General features: G+C 44.3%; 1 protein-coding gene across 4 annotated transcripts in view; it reads left to right on the top strand.

Annotated features, from left to right (window-relative positions):
- Positions 1–19176, top strand: part of LOC137522835 (galactoside alpha-(1,2)-fucosyltransferase 2-like) — a 321802-nt gene that overhangs the window by 65138 nt on the left and 237488 nt on the right. The window contains exon 1 of one of the 4 annotated variants that reach the window (XM_068242965.1): positions 9231–9307. The exons of the other annotated variants lie outside the window; for them this stretch is intronic. The gene's annotated coding sequence lies outside the window, so the exon portion shown is untranslated. Of the gene's footprint in view, positions 1–9230; positions 9308–19176 lie in introns of those variants that run through there. 4 annotated transcript variants of the gene reach the window in all.

The following is a 19176-nucleotide window of genomic DNA, read 5'->3' as shown; positions in this document are numbered from 1 at the left end:
CCTTACCTGGGGCTTCCTCCAGGAACCACCTTAATTGAACAGAATGGCTAGAAACTGTGGCGCAGTTGGCCTAAAAACATCTGTCCACCTTCTAAAGTGGACAGTGGCATCAAGGGAGAGGAAGGGTTAAGATAGCAGTCAAGGTGGGTTAGTTTGGGTGCCATTTGTGAAGGTATTGCCTCCGAGGATTAGAATCTGTACCAGTGGTGAAGACAACAAAAAGTGAATTTTGTACAGCAGGAGGAAGTGGCAGCTCTTTCAGACAGAGGCTGTACCCGAATTAGCTATTTGCAAAGACGTGCAGAGCTCCACAATATGTACAAATTACGCAACATGCATTCAAAACAGGTACAGCAAAGGAGGGCATTGGCTTCAGTATAAATATGTGCACAAATTATTCCCAACTAGACTAGGGAATAATTTTGCAAATAGCTAATTTGTGTACAGCCTCTGTCTGAAAGTGCTGCCACTTACTCTTGCTGTACAAAATTGTACTAGCTGCATTCATGTGCTTCAACCTGCATTCAAATTTTAGATTAGGAATTGGTACATAATTTGCATCTTATTTGCATTCAAGGCATGAATTTAGCCCCTGTAGGGCTCTGCATGCCTCTGTTGACTTACATTTCAGTTTGCAGCCTGGAGCGCTGTCACTGAGCGCTGAGGTTAGGAGTTTAGGAGGCCTAGTGTTGATGGACAGGGTAGGGAGATTATAGGGTTAAAATGCTAAGACTAGGTGTCTGGAAATGGTTAAAATGTTAAGGCTACGTGTCAGTAGAGGATTCATATAAGTGGGGAATGTTAGGGTGAGGCACAAGGAAGGAGGTTAATGTTGGTGAGCATAGAGTGGGTACCAGGAAAGGGGTTACCATTGGGGTAGAGGAGAATAGCGTTAGGCATCAGGAAAGTGTTAACAAGGAATGTGATTGTAAGTGACAAATGCAAACACAGTATACATGCTTATTGCAGCATCTGCCATTGTTCTTCGTCGACCGCTATAAATCCTACCTACTAAAACCTAAAGGTAGCCATACACTGGTCGATTTGCCATTAGATCGACCAACTGACAGATCCCTATCTGATCGAATCTGATCAGAGAGGGATCATATGGCTGCCTTTACTGCAAACAGATTGTGAATCGATTTCAGCCTGAAACCAATCACAATCTGTTGAGCTGCTCCTGCCGCCTGTCCCCCCCCCCCCCCCCCCCCCGTATACATTACCTGAAGCTGGCTCCGGGTCCTCTTTTCCGCGCTGCACCACATCCCAGCATCCCGCACAGCGTACACTGTGTCACTCCGTGACCCGGAAGTTCAAATAGAGCGCCCTCTATTTGAACTTCCTGGTCACTGGAGTGACACAGGAAGTTTATGTACACTGAGATGGAAGCAGGAACAGAGCGGTGCAGCGCGGAGAAGATGCCCGGGAGCCAGCGTCAGGTAATGCATACCTGGATCGGCCGCCGCTAGCGACGCGTTCCCTACCCGCGGGCGATCGATGGTAATTTCCCGCACGGCGCGATCAACGGACCGATCCGATTTCAGGAGGAAATCTGCTCGGCGGGTGCGTTTAGTGCGAACGATTAGCAGCAGGTTCGATCCCAGTGATCGAATCTGCTGTCGAAATGGCGGCAAATCGGGCCAGTGTATGGCCAGCTTAACCTCCCTGGCGTACTATTTTCCCAGGATTTCTGTGCAAACAGTGATAATTTATTTTTAAAACTTTTTTTTTCCTGTAACTTGCCAAAATGTGTCAAAGCAAGGGTCTAGTATACAGTGCAGGAGAGTATTGATGTGTATGCACGTTTATACTGTTCACAGCATGTTTTTTTGGATGGACATTTCTGTCCATACCGCTAGGGAGGTTAAGTGTCGCTGCGTCTAGCAGCTGTCCCAGGTTTTTTGTTACTGCGCATGTGCGCAGTAACGGACAGCTGGGAGCTGGGTGGGCGAGTGCGCACGCGGCGGTTGCATGCGCACTGGTGGCGGCGCCTGTAAAAAGACCTAGAACTCGTTTTTAAACGGGCTTGGGTCCACTAGTCTCTAATAATTCTCCTGAAGAGGAGTTTTCTCTATTTTGAGAAGTGATTTATGATACAGTATAATCTTGTTATAGCAAACTCTAGGTCCTGACCAAGCACCATTATAAGTATATGGGAGTAACGCCTGGTATAGTAAACACTGATTTAATGGAACTTCTCTTTATAGTAAACCTGTTTTTTGGCTCCTACGATATTCTGTATCCGGCTATAGTGGAAAGTGGGCGGCGCATGCATCATATGTCAGTCGGAGACCCATGAGCTTTGGTCGGGCTGGCAGCCATGTGTAGCCTGCTCGCTATCTGCTAACTACTCTGGGCCTGGGTGGATTTCCTCAAAAGCACCAGCCGGTGACGCCTATACTTCCTGTATAAGCTTCTGCCTAATTACTGAGGGAACTGCCTGTCATCTGTGACTTGCTTGTGCATGGCTGCAACCCTACAGCTTCATACAGGCTGCACAGAAATGTGGACAGAGGAGCACACTATAAGTACTGTACCTGCATTAACTGGTGAGACCTATGCTTCCTGTGCAAGCTGTAGCATGATTATTACATGCCAATCCCTGCATATTAAGCACTGTGCATTTAGCTTACACAATGGCTGTGCTCACTTGCTGAAGAATTGAAAAGAAAACATACCTCCCAATTATTGATTGAATTAAGATACAGTGATATAGTATACATTATGTGCTTGAGTATGACCACTTCTGATATAGTAAACAGGGCTGTGGAGTCGGCGTTGTGGAGTCGGAGCAATTTTGGGTGCCTGGAGTCGGGAAAAAATGCCCCGACTCCAACTCCTAATGAATTTGTAACTGTAATTAAAATAGAAAATATGGTAAAAAGTTCTATTTCTCAGATAATAGTCATTAAAAATAATGTGTATATATACAGTAATAGCTGTGCTTAGTCCACAAAAATGAAATAAACCAACCAAAATTAGTTACTTGTGCTGCTTCAATAAAGCAGTCCCCGTATTTTTAAAGTCAGATATACATATCTGATTGTGACTGTATATATGATGTGTACACAGGAATCTCTTATATATTCTAAATAACATCTATGCTGTAAGAATAAAGCCTGATGTGTAGCTGTGTCTCTAATAGAGATGGTCAATGAGATGGAAATAATTCTGCGTTGATGCTGGTTTATGCAAATGTATGTACTCTCTTTGCTCATGAAATCAAATAATTTGATATGTTAAAATTTGGTTTGGTGACTACAAATTAAAGGGTATCTGAGACGGATGAAAAGAAAAGTGTTATACATACCTGTGGCTTCTTCCAGCCCCCTTCAGGCTAATCAGTCCCTCGCTGTCCACCTCCACCAACTGGATCTTCTGCTATGAGTCCTGGTAATTCAGCCAGTCAGCACAGTCTGGCTACGTGCCGCTTCCACAGCCAGGAGCATTCTGTACCTGCGCAATAGTGCTGCACAGGTGTAGTACACTCCTGGCGCGGAGTGTGCATGCGCACTACGCCAGACTGGCTCAAGTACCTGGACTCATAGCAGATGATCCAGGTGGCGGAGGAGGACAGCGAGGGACTGATTAGCCTGAAGGGGGCTGGAGGAAGCCCAAAGTATGTATAAAACTTTAATTTCTCTCCTCATCCTCCAGGATGGCTGCATAACATGAGAGATAGCCTAGCTGCTCCCCCAAAGGAAACACCCCTGATACAAACTTTTGCATAAGAAGCCCCTGCCTACCCACACACCTCAGTTTTGCTGTGTTTCCCTCCTTGGAAACATCCGGATACGAACGTTCGTGGACTCCTCTCTCCCTGGATGCCTGGATGCCTGCATGTGAGCTAGCGTTGCTTGCGCTGGCGACAAGCAGAGGCGTACTGTCGGTCGCTTGCGCCTGCTCCTCCTTTTGGGATTGGAGGTGCGGGTCGGGATCCGTGGGAGCGGTGGTCTGCCGCTCGTTTAGGGAGGTGGTGGCAGAGGAGTGTCCTGCGTGTCAGGACGACACCCGGAAGTACAAAACAAACTACTTCCGGGTTAGGTCATCGGGCCATGTGACTTCCGCTTTTAAGTGGGAAGGCGGCGGCGTCTCAGGCGCCATTTGAGTCCAGCCACAGGACTGTCCGGGGGAGCATGGAGCAGGCAGAAGGCTCCTCCGTGGAAGGCCGCAAAACCTCCAGTGACACAGCAGAGAAGGTAGGCTGTTTGTCGGCGGTGGTATCGCTGTCGGTAGACAGTGACACTGGTGTAATGTTAGCCTGAAGGGGCTGTGTGGGATTATTACTCCAGGTGTTACTTACTGACATGCGTCTATGTGTCCAGCCATGGCTTCCTAGTGGTTTCTAGTGGCTGGAAACACAAGGGGAAAAAATAATGGGATGCTGTAGCAAAGGGGCAGGCTGGAGACTAAAAGAAATGTTTTGTTTCTCTAGGCATTGCCGGTACAGCCAGCTACAAAGCATAGAGAAAATCCAGGAGATGCTTTAAGTGTGATGCAAAACTTTCAGCCTCCTGGTCGAAATCAGTATGCCAAAATTGTATGGCAAAGGATAAGCCTGATCCATCGATTGTGATGCTAAGTTTCATGGAGTCAATGCAGAAAGAATTTACTTCAACTTTTCAGGCCTTGCGCTCAGTAATGATGACAAACCCAGTGCCACCGCAACTGCCCCTGTGTCGGCCCATGTAGAGTTTCCTGTACCCGCTTCGAGTCAGGAGTCTCGATCGCAGAGAGGGGCAGGGGCTGCGGCCCAGGAGGTTCAGGGTTATGTTGTTTCCACTTCAGCGGAAGACTCGGTTGAGGAGATTGAATCTAGAGCAGATTCAGGATCAGATTCCATTGCAAAGGATATGAAATCAGCAAAGTACCTATTTAGTGCAGAGGAAACGTCAGAGCTTTTGAGAGCAGTCTATGATGCGGAGCAAATTCCTGACCAGGTCACGATCTCCTCTGCACAGGACGATATTTATATGGGATTACAGGGTAGTGAAGGTAAGACTTTCCCCATTCACCCAGCAATTAAGAAGATAGTTACAGACCCGTGGATTGATCCAGAAAAGAGGTTATACATACCAAAGTCGTTTAAACGCAGATTTCCTTTTAAGGAGGAAGATATAGCCTTATGGGCAAAGTGTCCAAAGTTGGACGCGGCACTCTCACAGTATTCTAAGGATACGGATCTATCCTTTGAGGATTCGGGTGCACTGAGAGACCCCATGGACCGTAAGGCGGAGACTATGCTCAAAAGAGCCTGGGAGGCCATGGCATTTGCATTTAAACCAGCAATGGCTTCCATTTGCATTGCAAGAAATTTAATTAAATGGTTGTCGGGTCTAAGAGACCATTTAGTAGCAGGTACGCCACAGGCGGAGATCCTGGAGTCCTTCCCAGTCTTAGCCCGATCCGTCGCGTTCCTAGCGGATGCGGCAACGGAATTCTTAAGATCTACTGCCAGAGTTGCTGCCCTCATAAATACAGCCAGAAGAGCAGTATGGCTAAACACTTGGGAAGGAGATGTAAGCTCAAAACAAAAGCTGTGTGCCATGAGATTTGAGGGTGACCTTTTTTTCGGCAAGGATCTGGACAGTATATTGGAGAGGTCATCAGGGAAAGGTAAAAAATTCCCTAATAAGAGGGGCAAACCACTTCCACGAAGGTCCTTTCGTGGGAAAAAGCCTTTCTTTAACAAAAATCTGAGACCACAACCCCAGAAGAAAAGATGGGTCTATACAGGTGAAAAAGGTAAATCCTCTTTCATGTTCAATAAGCCCCCTCCCTCTGGGGCAAGACAGGAAAAATGACGAGATACAGGTGGGGGGAAGGTTACTCCACTTCGTCAATCAGTGGGGTCTCATTACCCAGAACCTGTTCATATTAGATCTTCTAAAGACAGGTTACAAAATATTATTCGCCTCCCCCCCTCCAAAAAACTTTGTTCTTACAGGGACCCCAAGAGAGCCGGAAAGAGCCAGAGCTCTGAAAGAATCAGTTCTCACCTTATTGAAGCAGGATGTGATTTGCAGCGTGCCAGAAGAGCAGTTTTACCAGGGTTACTACTCCAGGGTATTTCTAATCAAAAAACCCTCGGGGAAATATCGCATGATTTTAAATTTAAAGAATCTAAACCCGTTCATTCAGGTGGAGAAGTTCAGAATGGAGAGTATATTTACCATTCAGGCCTTGATCCCCAAGGACGCGTTTATGGTAACTCTCGACTTAAGAGATGCTTACCTTCACGTGCCCATCAATCCAGCTTACCAAAGTTATTTAAGATTTGCAGTAGCTCTGGGAGACAAAATATACCATTTACAATATCGGGCACTCCCGTTTGGTATAGCAACTGCACCGAGAATTTTTACAAAGATCATAGCAGAGGTGATGGCACAGTTACACCGTCTGCAGATCCGAATCATTCCATACTTGGACGACCTGTTGATTCTGGCAGATTCAAAAGAAAAGTTATTGGCCTATTTGCACCTGACATGTCAAGTATTGTCAGTTATTAAACATAGAAAAATCAATGCTGAATCCCAGTCAGACAGTGCGGTATCTGGGGTTCAGGGTAGATTCGGTTCAGGAAATGACTTTTCTGCCAGCAGAGAAACAGGAAAAAATAAGACAGAGGGCATATTCTTTCAGAATAAAAAGCAGGGTATCGTTAAGAGACGCAACTTCCTTGTTGGGCCTTATGACCTCGACCATACCGGGAGTGGTATGGGCTCAAGCACATACGAGAACATTACAGGAATGGTTCCTGCAACATTGGAAGCAGGGAAGAGTGCATCTCGACAAGAGGTTCACCCTATCGCAAGTAGTCAAGGACTCCCTATTGTGGTGGGAGGACCAGAGCAATCTCAATCAGGGCAGGATGTGGCATCCTCCTTCTACCATCCGAATATTCACAGATGCCAGTCTGTGGGGATGGGGAGCGCACTCAGATCTATGGCACGCTCAGGGAGTCTGGAGTCAGGGCATGTGCAGGGAATCATCGAATTTCAGGGAGCTCATGGCGGTAAAGCTGGCCTTGGCCCAATTAGCCCCCCACATAAAAGAGACACACGTTGTAATTCTCTCGGACAACATTGTGACAGTCTCTTACATTCGGAAACAAGGGGGAACCAGGGTAAAGAGGCTCAGAGACTTGGCCTTGGAGATTGCAGCTTGGGCAGAGCACAATCTAAAATCTCTAACTTCAGTTCATATAAAGGGCTCTCTAAATTTTTTGGCAGACCAATTAAGCCGACCCAAGTTGCTGGAAACAGAATGGGCATTAAACTCGGAGGTGTTCCACCAGATAGTACAAATGTGGGGGAGCCCGAGTGTGGACCTCTTTGCGTCCCCCAACAATGCAAAGACAGAGTTTTTCTTTTCCCTAGATCCAGCGTGTCCCATGGAAAGGCTGGATGCTCTAGCATTGCCATGGCCCAGGACTCTCCTTTATGCCTTCCCCCCCCGTTTTCACTGATTTCTCGTTCAATCTGGAAGATAAAGAAAGAGAAGGCCAGAGTTATATTCGTAGCGCCCTTTTGGCCACGAAGGATATGGTTCCCAGATTTGTGTATCCTGGCAGCACAGGGTCCTTGGTTTCTACCTCACAGGAAGGATTTGTTAATACAACAGGGGAGATTCCATCAGAGTCCAGAGAAGTTTTCCCTGGCAGCCTGGCTCTTGAATGGAGGGCGTTAAAGAAAAGGGGTTTTTCGAACAGAGTGATATCCACGATGGTTTCATGTAGAAAGATTACTACGAGAAAGATTTACTGTAAATTTTGGAAAGTTTATTGTTCCTGGAAAATGAGAAAAAATTTAGTAGGGAACGATATTGCTACGATTTTGGAATTCTTACAGGATGGAGTGGATTTAGGTCTATCACCTAGTACATTAAGGGTTCAGGTTTCGGCCCTTTCCTTATTTTTGAATATTAAGATTGCCAGAGATTCGGCTATCATTGATTTCTTAAAGGCGGTATCTAGGGCTAGACCGATACCGACAAAATTTGTTCCCCCATGGGACCTAAATTTGGTCTTAAGGGCTTTAGCAAGAGATCCTTATGAACCCCTGAATAAGGCTTCTCTAAAGGCTCTGACGTTAAAAACTACTTTTTTAGTCTCTGTCACATCAGCTAGGAGGGTTGGTGACATTCAAAATTTATCAATAAAGGATCCGTATATGCAGATATTTCCAGATAGGATCATATTCAGGACAGATCCAGCATACTTACCTAAAGTTAGTTCACGCTATCATAGGTCTCAAGAGATTATTATACCTTCATTTTGTGATCCACCAAAGAATGATAGAGAAGCAGAATGGCACAGTTTAGACGTCAGGAGAGCGGTAATACAATATCTTGACAGGACAAGATCTTTTAGGAGATCAAATCATTTATTTGTTTCCTTTTCAAACACAAAGAAGGGTTTAGCGGTGTCGAAGGACACGATTGCCAGATGGCTCAGAGAGGTAATAGCTTCAGCCTATGTGCAGGAAGGACAGAGTGTGCCTAAGGGCATCAAGGCTCATTCGGTTAGATCACTTTCGACCTCGTGGGCTGAAAGGTCTGGTGCATCACTAGAGCAAATTTGTAAAGCGGCAATATGGAAGGACCAACACACATTTGTCAAGCATTACAGAGTGGACCTACTATCCAGCCAGGATTTGTCATTTGGTAGAAAAGTTCTTCAGAACATCATCCCTCCCTAAGGTAATTTATTTCTCGCTGGTCTCTCATGTTATGCAGCCATCCTGGAGGATGAGGAGAGAACTCTGGGTAGAACTTACCGGTAGCGGTATTTCTACGAATCCTCCAGGATGGCTACCTTAGTTCCCACCCGATGATGGTCTATTGTGGCCGGATTCAGGGGAATTAAGGTAGCGGCTGTTCGGAAGGTGATACTCTGCAATAACTGAGGTGTGTGGGTAGGCAGGGGCTTCTTATGCAAAAGTTTGTATCAGGGGTGTTTCCTTTGGGGGAGGAGCTAGGCTATCTCTCATGTTATGCAGCCATCCTGGAGGATTCGTAGAAATACCGCTACCGGTAAGTTCTACCCAGAGTTCATCTGTCTCATGTTTACTTTGTTACACAGTAGTACTATACTCTAGGGATGGTCGGAAATGCCAATTTCCGATCCCGCCGTAAATCTGCATTCCGCCATTGCCAAATACCGATACCGCATTCCGCTACCAATTTCCACAGTTGCTTTGCTGGTGCTAAAACCAGCCATGAAGTGGTGTGCAATGTTTAGACTTATGGTAGCTGTACATGGAGAGATGGCTTAAAGGATACCTGACCTGAAGGAAAGCTACCTAAGGTAAGCACAGAGGTATATTCAAGCTGGACCCATATATCCCTGAGTGTTGTCAGTTCCTCTCCTCATTACACCCGCTGTCAAACTTTCGGACAGGAAAAGTCAGCCTTGCTGCGATGTTCCACCTTATTACCCTCCCATTCCTTTCTATTCCCCGCCCCTTAAAGGGAACTGAATGGGACAGGGAATGGGTGAGTGATAGGAGGGTAGAGAACATTGTGTTAAGCCTGCTTCTTCCTGTCTGAAAATTTAGACAACTCTAAAATGGTGATTTGACAAAAGATTGCAGATTGTGATTTGTTTAACTCTGAAAAGGTAATAAAAACTAATTGGTAAGGCTGGGTAATCATATGCCAGTCAAGTTTCTGATGAGCATTTTGATTGGTCATGAAGTTCTTGGTATCCTTCTCTGCTGCCTGATCACAGTACTACTTCAGCACTCATATCATGTTATGGTTTAAAAGTTGTTTTTTTAATCAATAGACTTTTATTGATATTTATGTCATAAAGAGAGCGGTAAACCTGAACATACGTTTCGTAGACGTAAGCTATTATTATTATTATTATTATTATTATTATTTAGTATTTATATAGCGCCGACATATTCCGCAGCGCTGTACAGAGTATATCTTGTCTTGTCACTTAACTGTCCCTCTGAGGGGCTCACAATCGAATCCCTACCATAGTACTATGTCTATGTATGTATTGTGTAGTGCCAGTATCGTAGTCTAGGGCCAATTTTTAGGGGGAAGCCAATTAACTTATCTGTATGTTTTTGGGATGTGGGAGAAAACCGGAGTACACGGAGGAAACCCGCAGAGACACGGGGAGAACATACAAACTCCTTGCAGATGTTGACCTGGCTGGGATTCAAACCGGGGACCCAGCGTTGCAAGACAAGAGCGCTAACCACTATGTACCGTGCTGCAATATTAAGTACAGAAAAATGTATGCGATAGAGTCAAAAACAAAAATATTGCTAGTTGACTACCTTCTTCCATATTTCAGACTCTTAGGCTACTTTCCCACCAAGATGTTGCATTTTAGGGGATGTTATGGGCGCATAACGTGCCCCTAACAACGCATGGTGGTTTTGAAGTTGGACGTCAGATTAAGCAGCGTTATGCAGCTCTCAAAGCATCCGCTCCAGGTTAGTGATAGGAAGTCCGGATCTTTTTAAGGATTCAGATCATTTGAATCGGATCAATGAAAAGATCCGGATCTTTGAACCGAATCATTTGAATCATTTTACTAGGGAAGCAGACTGGGTGAAATGACTAGCAGGACAGGACTTTCCCTGCACTGTACATTCTGTATGTTCCTGTTTCTTCCAGACAGACATCCTGTGAACCGAATCTTTCATTGTGATGATTCAACTCACAAAAAAGATGCGGATCAAATGAACGATTCGTTCATGATCGGACAACACTACAGTCCCACCACGAGTCTCCACAGTGCAGTGAATATTAATTAGCCATGTGGCTGGCCGCGAGGAGGAGGGGAGATCTCCTCCAACGTTACTGAGCATGTGCAAACAGTCTAACGTGGCTTAGCCCAGTATAACGTACAGCATGCAGCACTTTGTTTAAACGTGCTGCGTTACTATGTAACGCAACGTGTGCACTGTGAACAGCACATTGCTTTTACAGTGCTGTGAGTTAGGCTGCGTTAGTCAGGCATAAATTAATTATTTTATTTTTATCTGGTAAACAAGTAATAATCATGGTAACCAGGCAATCCAAAAGTTACAAATCACTCTTACTTTGCTGTTCATAAAAGATCCTTCCTCAGTTTTCCTGGCTCTTATTTGGTACATTGGCGCACAAGGGAAGTTGCAAGGCATGCTGGGTTTTCTTATTTACTTTCCCCTCAGACACAACTAATGCAGCCTGATTGGCTGAAGCCTCTTTCCACCCGGGTTTCCCCTCCCGCACCTCTTTCTCTCTGATTGGCCAAAATTTCTCATGCTGAGACAATGCACTTTCTATTGCTGAGCTTGGTGGGAGTGTCTGAAGACTGGGAGGAGGGCGGGCAAGGATACAGACAGAAGGGAGTAAATTATGTCAGGATTGGCTTCAAGATACAGCATCAAAATGGAAAATTGGAAAATCCTAAGAATGATTCTCCTCTTTTTTTTTTTTTTTTTTTTTTTTTTTTTTTTTATCCCCCTTCTATAGAAAAATCACTAAAATCAGAAAGTTGACAGTGCAATACATAGGTTATGTAAGTAGAGCAAGTATTTACCTACTTATGTGTTTTTTTTTTTTTTTTTTTTTTTGTGTGAGATAGTATGGCTGACAGCTCTTCTTTAAGGAGACTGACCATTGTAAAATAAAAAGGTAAACAAAGTATATTACCAGAAATGACTCCCTCTACCCCTCGCTACCCTCCAACTACCGTCCTATCTCCCTCCTCCCCTTTGCCTCAAAACTCCTTGAGCGTCTGGTTCACAAACGCCTGACCCAGTACCTCAAAGCCAACTCACTGCTAGACCCACTGCAATCTGGATTTCGGCCTGCCCACTCAACCGAAACTGCTCAAACCAAAGTGGTCAATGACCTTGCCTTAGCTAAAGCTGAAGGTAAATACTCCATTTTCCTCCTCCTTGACCTTCCAGCAGCTTTTGACACAGTAGATCATCCCCTACTCCTCCAGTCCATGGGCATTCACGATCTTGCCCTGTCCTGGCTTTCATCCTACCGCTCCTCACGACCACCTTCAATGAGTCCTCGTCCACCCCCAACCACCTCTCGGTGGGAGTCCCCCAAGGCTCGGTGCTTGGCCCCCTACTGTTCACCCTATACACATCCTCCATTGGCAAGGTTATCGCCTCCATGGGTTTTAACTATCATCTGTATGCAAATGACACCCAGATCTACCTCCACACCCCTGACATATCCACCACTACCATGGACAAGGTCTCCTCCTGCCTATCAGCCATCTCTTCCTGGATGTCCGCTAGGTTCCTGAAACTAAATTTATGATCTTCCCACCCCGGCCATCCATGAACCTCCCAGATGTGCATGTCACTGTTAACTACACTACCATTCGCCCCACCTCTCAAGCCCGCTGTCTGGGTGTCACCCTAGACTCCGCACTCTCCTTCACTTCCCACATCCAAAACCTCACTAAGTCCTGCAACTTCCACCTTCGTAACATCTGTAAGATTCGCCCTTTCCTGACCTCTGCCACCACCAAACTCTTCATCCATGCCCTCATAATTTCCCGCCTTGACTACTGCAATGCCCTTCTGTCTGGTCTCCCTATGACCCGAACAGCCCCACTGCAGTCCATCATGAATGCGGCAGCCAGAATTATCCACTGCTCCCATCGCTCCACCACGGCGGATCCCCTCCTTGAATCCCTCCACTGGCTTCCTATCCAGTCCAGAATCAGATTCAAGATACTGTGTCTGACCTACAAATCTGTCCACAAAACCTGTCCAACCTACATTTCCTCAAAGGAAACACACCTAGCCGCTCACTCCGCTCTTCCAATGAACTTCGCCTAACCACCCCCCGAATCACCCAGTCCCATGCACGCCTCCAGGACTTCTCAAGAGCTGCTCCAACACTAACCTCCCTACCTCCACCCATTAGGGCAGCCCCCTCCTTCAACATCTTCAAGAAGGCCCTCAAAACTCACCTTTTCACTCTGGCCTACTACCCCTCACAAGTGCTCTAAACCCATAGCTGAACTCTGGTCCCCTACCTTTTGTGTCCTTATCTCTCCCTCTAGATTGTAAGCCTTTGGGCAGGGTCCTCCTCCTTTTGTGTCCTACCTGATCATGCACCTCCATTACTGTAAACCCATGCTATGCATCTGAGTGAACCTAACTTGCCTAATCTCCATGCTCCATCCAGTGACTGACTAAGCATTACCTGGTACTCATACTGTGCTGCGTGATCTGGTCTTTTCTTGTATTCCTGTATTGTCATATTGCTGTATGTCACCCCTAAAATATTGTCTGTAACCTAAATTAATGTCCAGCGCTGCGTAATATGTTGGCGCTTTATAAATACAATAAATTAAATAAATAATAAATACAGGTATGGCAGATGATGCTGTGAGCACCATCCACTCAAATGAATGCGCAAATATTATCATTCTCACAACAAAAACAACTTGTCAGAATTGTAGTAAAATTGTAAATGGAAGAAGAAATAGCCCAGATTGGATGTAAATACAACCTAAGATTATGAGCCAACCTGCCAGTTAATGACCATTTTGGTGGCCATGGTTATCAGTGGCCTGTATATAAGGATTGTCTGTATTGTCTGTAGTGTTTGTTCTCTGCTCTTATTGGAGCTTATTCTACAAGGTCAATGGCTGGCCAGACTATTAAGGTATTGGATAGTCTGGATGGTGGGTTAGTTATTGGGCTAATGCTGGGTACACACTGAGATTTTAAAGGGGAACTGAAGAGAGAGGTATATGGAGGCTGTCATGTTTATTTCCTTTTAGACAATACCAGTTGCCTGGCAACACTGCTGATCCTTTGCCTCTAATACTATTAGCCATAGCCCCTAAACAAGCATGCAGCAGATCAGGTGTTTCAGTGGTTCAGACTTATAAGTCTAATCTGACAAGACTAGCTGCATGCTTGTTTCTGGTTTTAATCAGATACTACTGCAGAGAAATAGACCAGCAGGGCTGCCAGGCAACTGGTATTGATTAAAAGGAAATGAACATGACAGCCTCCATATACCTCGCTCTTCAGTTCCCCTTTAAGGTTGATTTCCTGTCAGATCGATTATTTCCAACATGTCCGTTTTTGCTTTCTGTTCGATTTCTGAGCATTTTCCGATCGATATCTGTTAACTGCAATAGGAAATTGATCGGAAAATGCTCAAATCGATCGGAAAGCAAATCGGACATGTTGGAAATAATCAATCTGACAGTAAATCAACCATAAAATCTCAGTGTGTACCCATCATTCGCATGAGTTCCATAGTTAAATGACCCATTATGGTGGACTATAGAGTAGTAGAGGAAAAACACAAAACAAGTCCGGGAGCCCAATCTAGTGCAATATCGTTAGTTGGTATGGGTATGTTTGAAAGGCAATTGAGTATATACTCACAAAGGTGGGTTGCAGCAAGGCAAACACTTGTATTCGCAGGTGGAGAAATACCGTCCCCACTCGGCCTTTTAATTCCAAGACGGTCGCTGCTCCCAGGAAAAACGATTTAATTGTCGAGAAACTCAACTAAATCACCCTCGATATAGAGTATAGAGTATATACGAGGGGAAAGGACAACAGTGCTTATAATGGGTAGGAGGCGCCCGGTCTGGGTAATATCATGATAGAGAATAGTATACTGCTATATCTAAATAACAAATTGAAACAAACGGTGACTGGGTTCAGTCACTCAAAGGTATGGAATGTTGAGATCGTCCTACCTTATAGGTGTTTGGTCGAATATAAAAACAAGTGGATATTTACGATTGAATTCGGTTTTTATTGGTGCACTTTGACAACGCGTTTCTCGGCTTGCTGCCGCTTCCTCAGGTCAATACAAGTGCCTTTAAGAACAAATGGCAACTCTCAGATACCGTAACAACAAATTAAGACAAACATTTTTTAAAAAACAAGAATAAAATTAATAAAATCAAACATTTTCCTATATGACATACATTTCCGATATAGTATGAGCTATATAAAACATGTAAAACATCCAAAAATACAAGTATAAATATTAATCGGGTAGTTCGCTTATGCATTTATATATGCCCAAGTGAAATAGGACTAGGACTAATTGCGTTGAGATCTGTGGTTTATGATATGCAGAATTCTGAGTATCGTTTGTGGAAACAGGGATTGTGTGTGTGTGTGTGTGTGTGTGTGTGATTATGATACCTCATATATGGGAATAGGTTCATCTGTCACATTTATGTGGGCTACAGGTGGTGCAAGGTACTAACTTATAAGAGGGTGGGAGAGGAGACTGCTATCAGCAGATTTCCTGATTAGCACTATGTAATAGGTCTATTAGACCATAGTATATACTTTTAGAGATAGATAGATATAGATATTATAGTTTTTTCTTTTATTGGTATTTATATTATATTACTCTTGTGGGCTGGAATGATAGGGAAGGAACAGATTGGGGGGAGAGGAGGGGAGCAGAAATATGACTATGCCCATATACAACTTGTTGTACTACTATGCTCTCTGTACCTATTGATGGATATTTTTATACAAAAATTTTTGTAATGCAACTATTGATGCATTTTACTTTCTTATGTGCTAAAATGTTTTATGCAACAAATATGCTATGTTTTTGCTCTATGTGGTCAGCATTAAGCTTGGCAAGATGGCCACTGCCTAGAGCAGGATTCTCTGCCTTTCCTTTATAAAATTCACAGGAATCGTTACGTGGATAGCACAATACATCTGTTATGTAAGTAGAAGCAGTATTTATCTACTTATATATGTGTTTTTTATTTCTAGGTTAGCATGGGTGTCGCTTGTTCTTTAAAAGTACTTTTTGGTGGTTAGTTGAATAGCCTTGGAAACAAAGTTCCATAATGGCTGCATAATTAGACACTGCCAATACAGGTGAACTAAAGTGCCTACCGGAGAGCATTTCCTCCGGTGTCAGTTGGAGTGCGAAGGGGAGAAAGGAGCTAGTTTTCTTGGCGTGTAGTACCATTTGAGTAATATTTCATGGTATGTTTCCCAGTGGGCCACACATTTGGAGTATTTGCATATATTATAATTGCATTCCAGCGGTTCTGGAGGTGTGCTTAGCTTCTAAGGGTAACAATGGTTAATTTGCATATATTCAGCAGTGCTGCACTGGGAGACATCTCAAGCTCACTCCAACCTGAATTATCGCAACTTCTTTCTGTTTTAAGAAAGCAAACTTTTGTTTTTCATATATTATTAGAAAGGAGTCGTCAAGCAGCTCCTGCTATTTATAATACTACTTACCCGGGGTTTCCTCCAGCCCCTGGCAGCCGCTATGTCCCTCACCGCAACTCCGCTGGTCCCCGTTCCCCAACGGTGCGCAGGACGACCTCCAGGTTGTCCTCTACTGAGCTCGTGCATGTTTTTGTAGCTTCTGATTCTTGTTTGATCAATTTTTCAACTCTGAAAATTCTTGAGTAATTGTATGGATTCGTGTTTTTGTTTATGATCTACCCCGTTAATCTATAAGACATTTTAGTGTCACCTGCAGTGGACCTTTTTTAAAAGTCCAATAGAATTCTTACCTTATATGCGAGCCACCAGGGCTAAAAATGTGTCTTTAGTGAACCTGAAAACAGCTAATCAGTAGTGTATACCAAAGAACACTGGCTTCCTTGGGCCCACAGGATATGAATTAAGGATCAGTGAAATGAAGACTATTGCCTATATTACAGCTGGCAGTTTCACTGTAAATGTCTCTTAGCACTAATTAGCACTTTTTTTGAAGTGAGAGCTTAAGTTATTTATATTATGAGGACCTGTGATCTGTGGCTACAAGAGATAACTCATTATAAACTGCAAAATGCAGGTTAAAAACACTTACCTGATAGGATTTTCTCAAACAGTCTTTCCCAACATCACTGCCGTCTGTACCCCTGTATAAAAGCAACAGTTGAAGAGGTACCCCTAGTATGGATATTATCTTAAAAAATCCCATGAACATAGACTGTACATTTATTAGCAGTTTATTTCAGCTGTCTTTATTTACTTTCCAAACATAACCTAATACTTTTTTTTTTTTTTTTTTTAAAGCGGACCCGAACTTCCTCTCTGCTCTAAAAGATAAGCAACCGCATAATAACCTTTAGGCTGCTTTCACAGTGGGATGTTACAGGCGCTCGTTAGAGCAGCCTGTAACGCAGCCCACCGCACAGTAATTCTGAGAACACTGAAGTTGATCATGAAGTCTTGCTTAAAGAGGGTGTAAGGTCCGCTGTGCCTGGTCAGTGGCGGAATGCCGAGACTCGGGCTGCAGACTCGACTTCCAGGTCTCGGCAAGCCACTGACATCAGTGGAACGCAGGAGGCTTCTCAGACCTCATTGGATAGGCGTAGGACGCATTCCCAGTACGCGCTCCGCAGATGTAAGCAGTAACTGACGTTCATGCTTGTGTGTCAGCTGATCCAGCTTGATTACTATTGGTTTGTTTCCAATTCTGCTTTTTGTTGATTGGTTAGTTCTAGTATTTAAACCTGGTGAGGGCCCTCTGTCATCGCCCGTGATAGCATTTAGCTTTTGCTTGTTGCTGGGTAGCGCTCACGGTCATTATTGATTACTGTTGCCGACCACTGCTTTTTATTGACCACGCTTGCTTGCTGTATTCCTGTTGCAAACCTTGCCTTGTACCTCGACTACGCTTTGCTTTGCTGCCTGGATTGACCTTTGCTTGGACACAGATTGGCATGAACTCTGCCTGGACTGACTTCGGCTTACCTTGACTACGCTACCTCTGGAAAGTTCCTATCTGGACTCGCTCGCTGTCGCCAGGAGTTCCTGGCTCTTTTGCCACTTGATTCAATCCGTCTGGATAGCCTCGCCCACTGGGCCTCAGGGCACGATATTTGTGTGTGTGTGTGTGTGTGTGTGTGTATGTGTGTATTTAGATTGAAAGGATCTAATAACTTGCCCCCCCCCTCCCCCACGTCCATCTCAGAGTCCAGAGCCTTCTGACATGCAGCCCCTACACTTTGGAACTCCCTGCCACATTTCCTCATAGTTGCCACCCTGCAACTATGTATTGATCTGAGACCTATTTATGCACTTTGTTTCCTATAGGAGGAAAGTGCTTTACAAATGTTGTTGTATTATTATATTGTATCATTGTAGTATTTGTTCATTATCTTTTTCAGTGAAATATGGTTTTCCATGTCTGCCAAGTAGGGGGGGATTTCCTGCTGGATATAGACACCAGATGTTTGTTTTAATTTTCTAAACTGTGCTAAATATTAGCAGAGCGATTATTGGTCGGTATGGAATACAAATATGTTAAATCATTGTCAGTGTTGTCACCATAAAGCTATACAACAAATAAATCAGTTACAAGAGTGAATACAAACTGCAAAAAATGCATAGTTAGACGTTGTGTATGGCGCAGAGGGAAAATTTTGCTTTTATTTTACTATCGGCAATTAAAATTTGCTTTGGCTAAACATATATTGTTCCTCAGAGATCATATTTCACAAATGTCTCTAATTTCCGGGGCACTGTGACTTGATACACACACGCCTGGGAACACTTGGGGATATACTGTGGTCATCAGGTGCTGCTGGGTAAGTCTATTGCAATAGCTTCTGTTTATAACACATCATTTTCCTTGGCTCTTACAGTAAATATGCTTCCTAAGTTTTTATACTTAAAGTGGAATCCTGGCCCTGCAAATAACACTATCCATAGAGTTCAGAGGGGAGAGGAGCATCATCCTGGAACTCTCCTCACATGGGCGTCCGTCGTCCAACACTGGGACAAAGCGATCTATAATGTTCATGTCACCCACGATTTCAATGAAAATCTAAAGAATTTAAAGTAATCCTGTAAGGCAAAAGTGCTATATGGGGTACTTACCTTGGGAGGGGTAAGCCTTATTAGGATCCAGATGAGGCTTCCCCCATTCTCTTCAACCTGAGATCCAGCGCTGGCAGCCCCCGATGCACGCTTGGCAATATTTACCAACCCGCGCTCCTGTGCAGATGCAGTACAATGTGCTGTTGACTTGCGGTAGATCTGGCACTTGCGGCGCAATGCAACGCGATAAATGTGCTAAGCCCCATTGCCTTGCCATTGCATTAGCTTGCAGTAAAACAGGCCAGCGCAATGCACAATTGCAATGCAAGTGCACAAGGGGCCTTAAAGTGAAGCCATAGTGAAAAGAATCTGATGAGATAAACAATCCCCTCTGGCT

Source organism: Hyperolius riggenbachi, chromosome 6 (genome assembly GCF_040937935.1).
Source record: "Hyperolius riggenbachi isolate aHypRig1 chromosome 6, aHypRig1.pri, whole genome shotgun sequence".
NCBI lineage: Eukaryota > Metazoa > Chordata > Amphibia > Anura > Hyperoliidae > Hyperolius > Hyperolius riggenbachi.
This window is presented reverse-complemented; position numbering and strand designations above follow the sequence as displayed.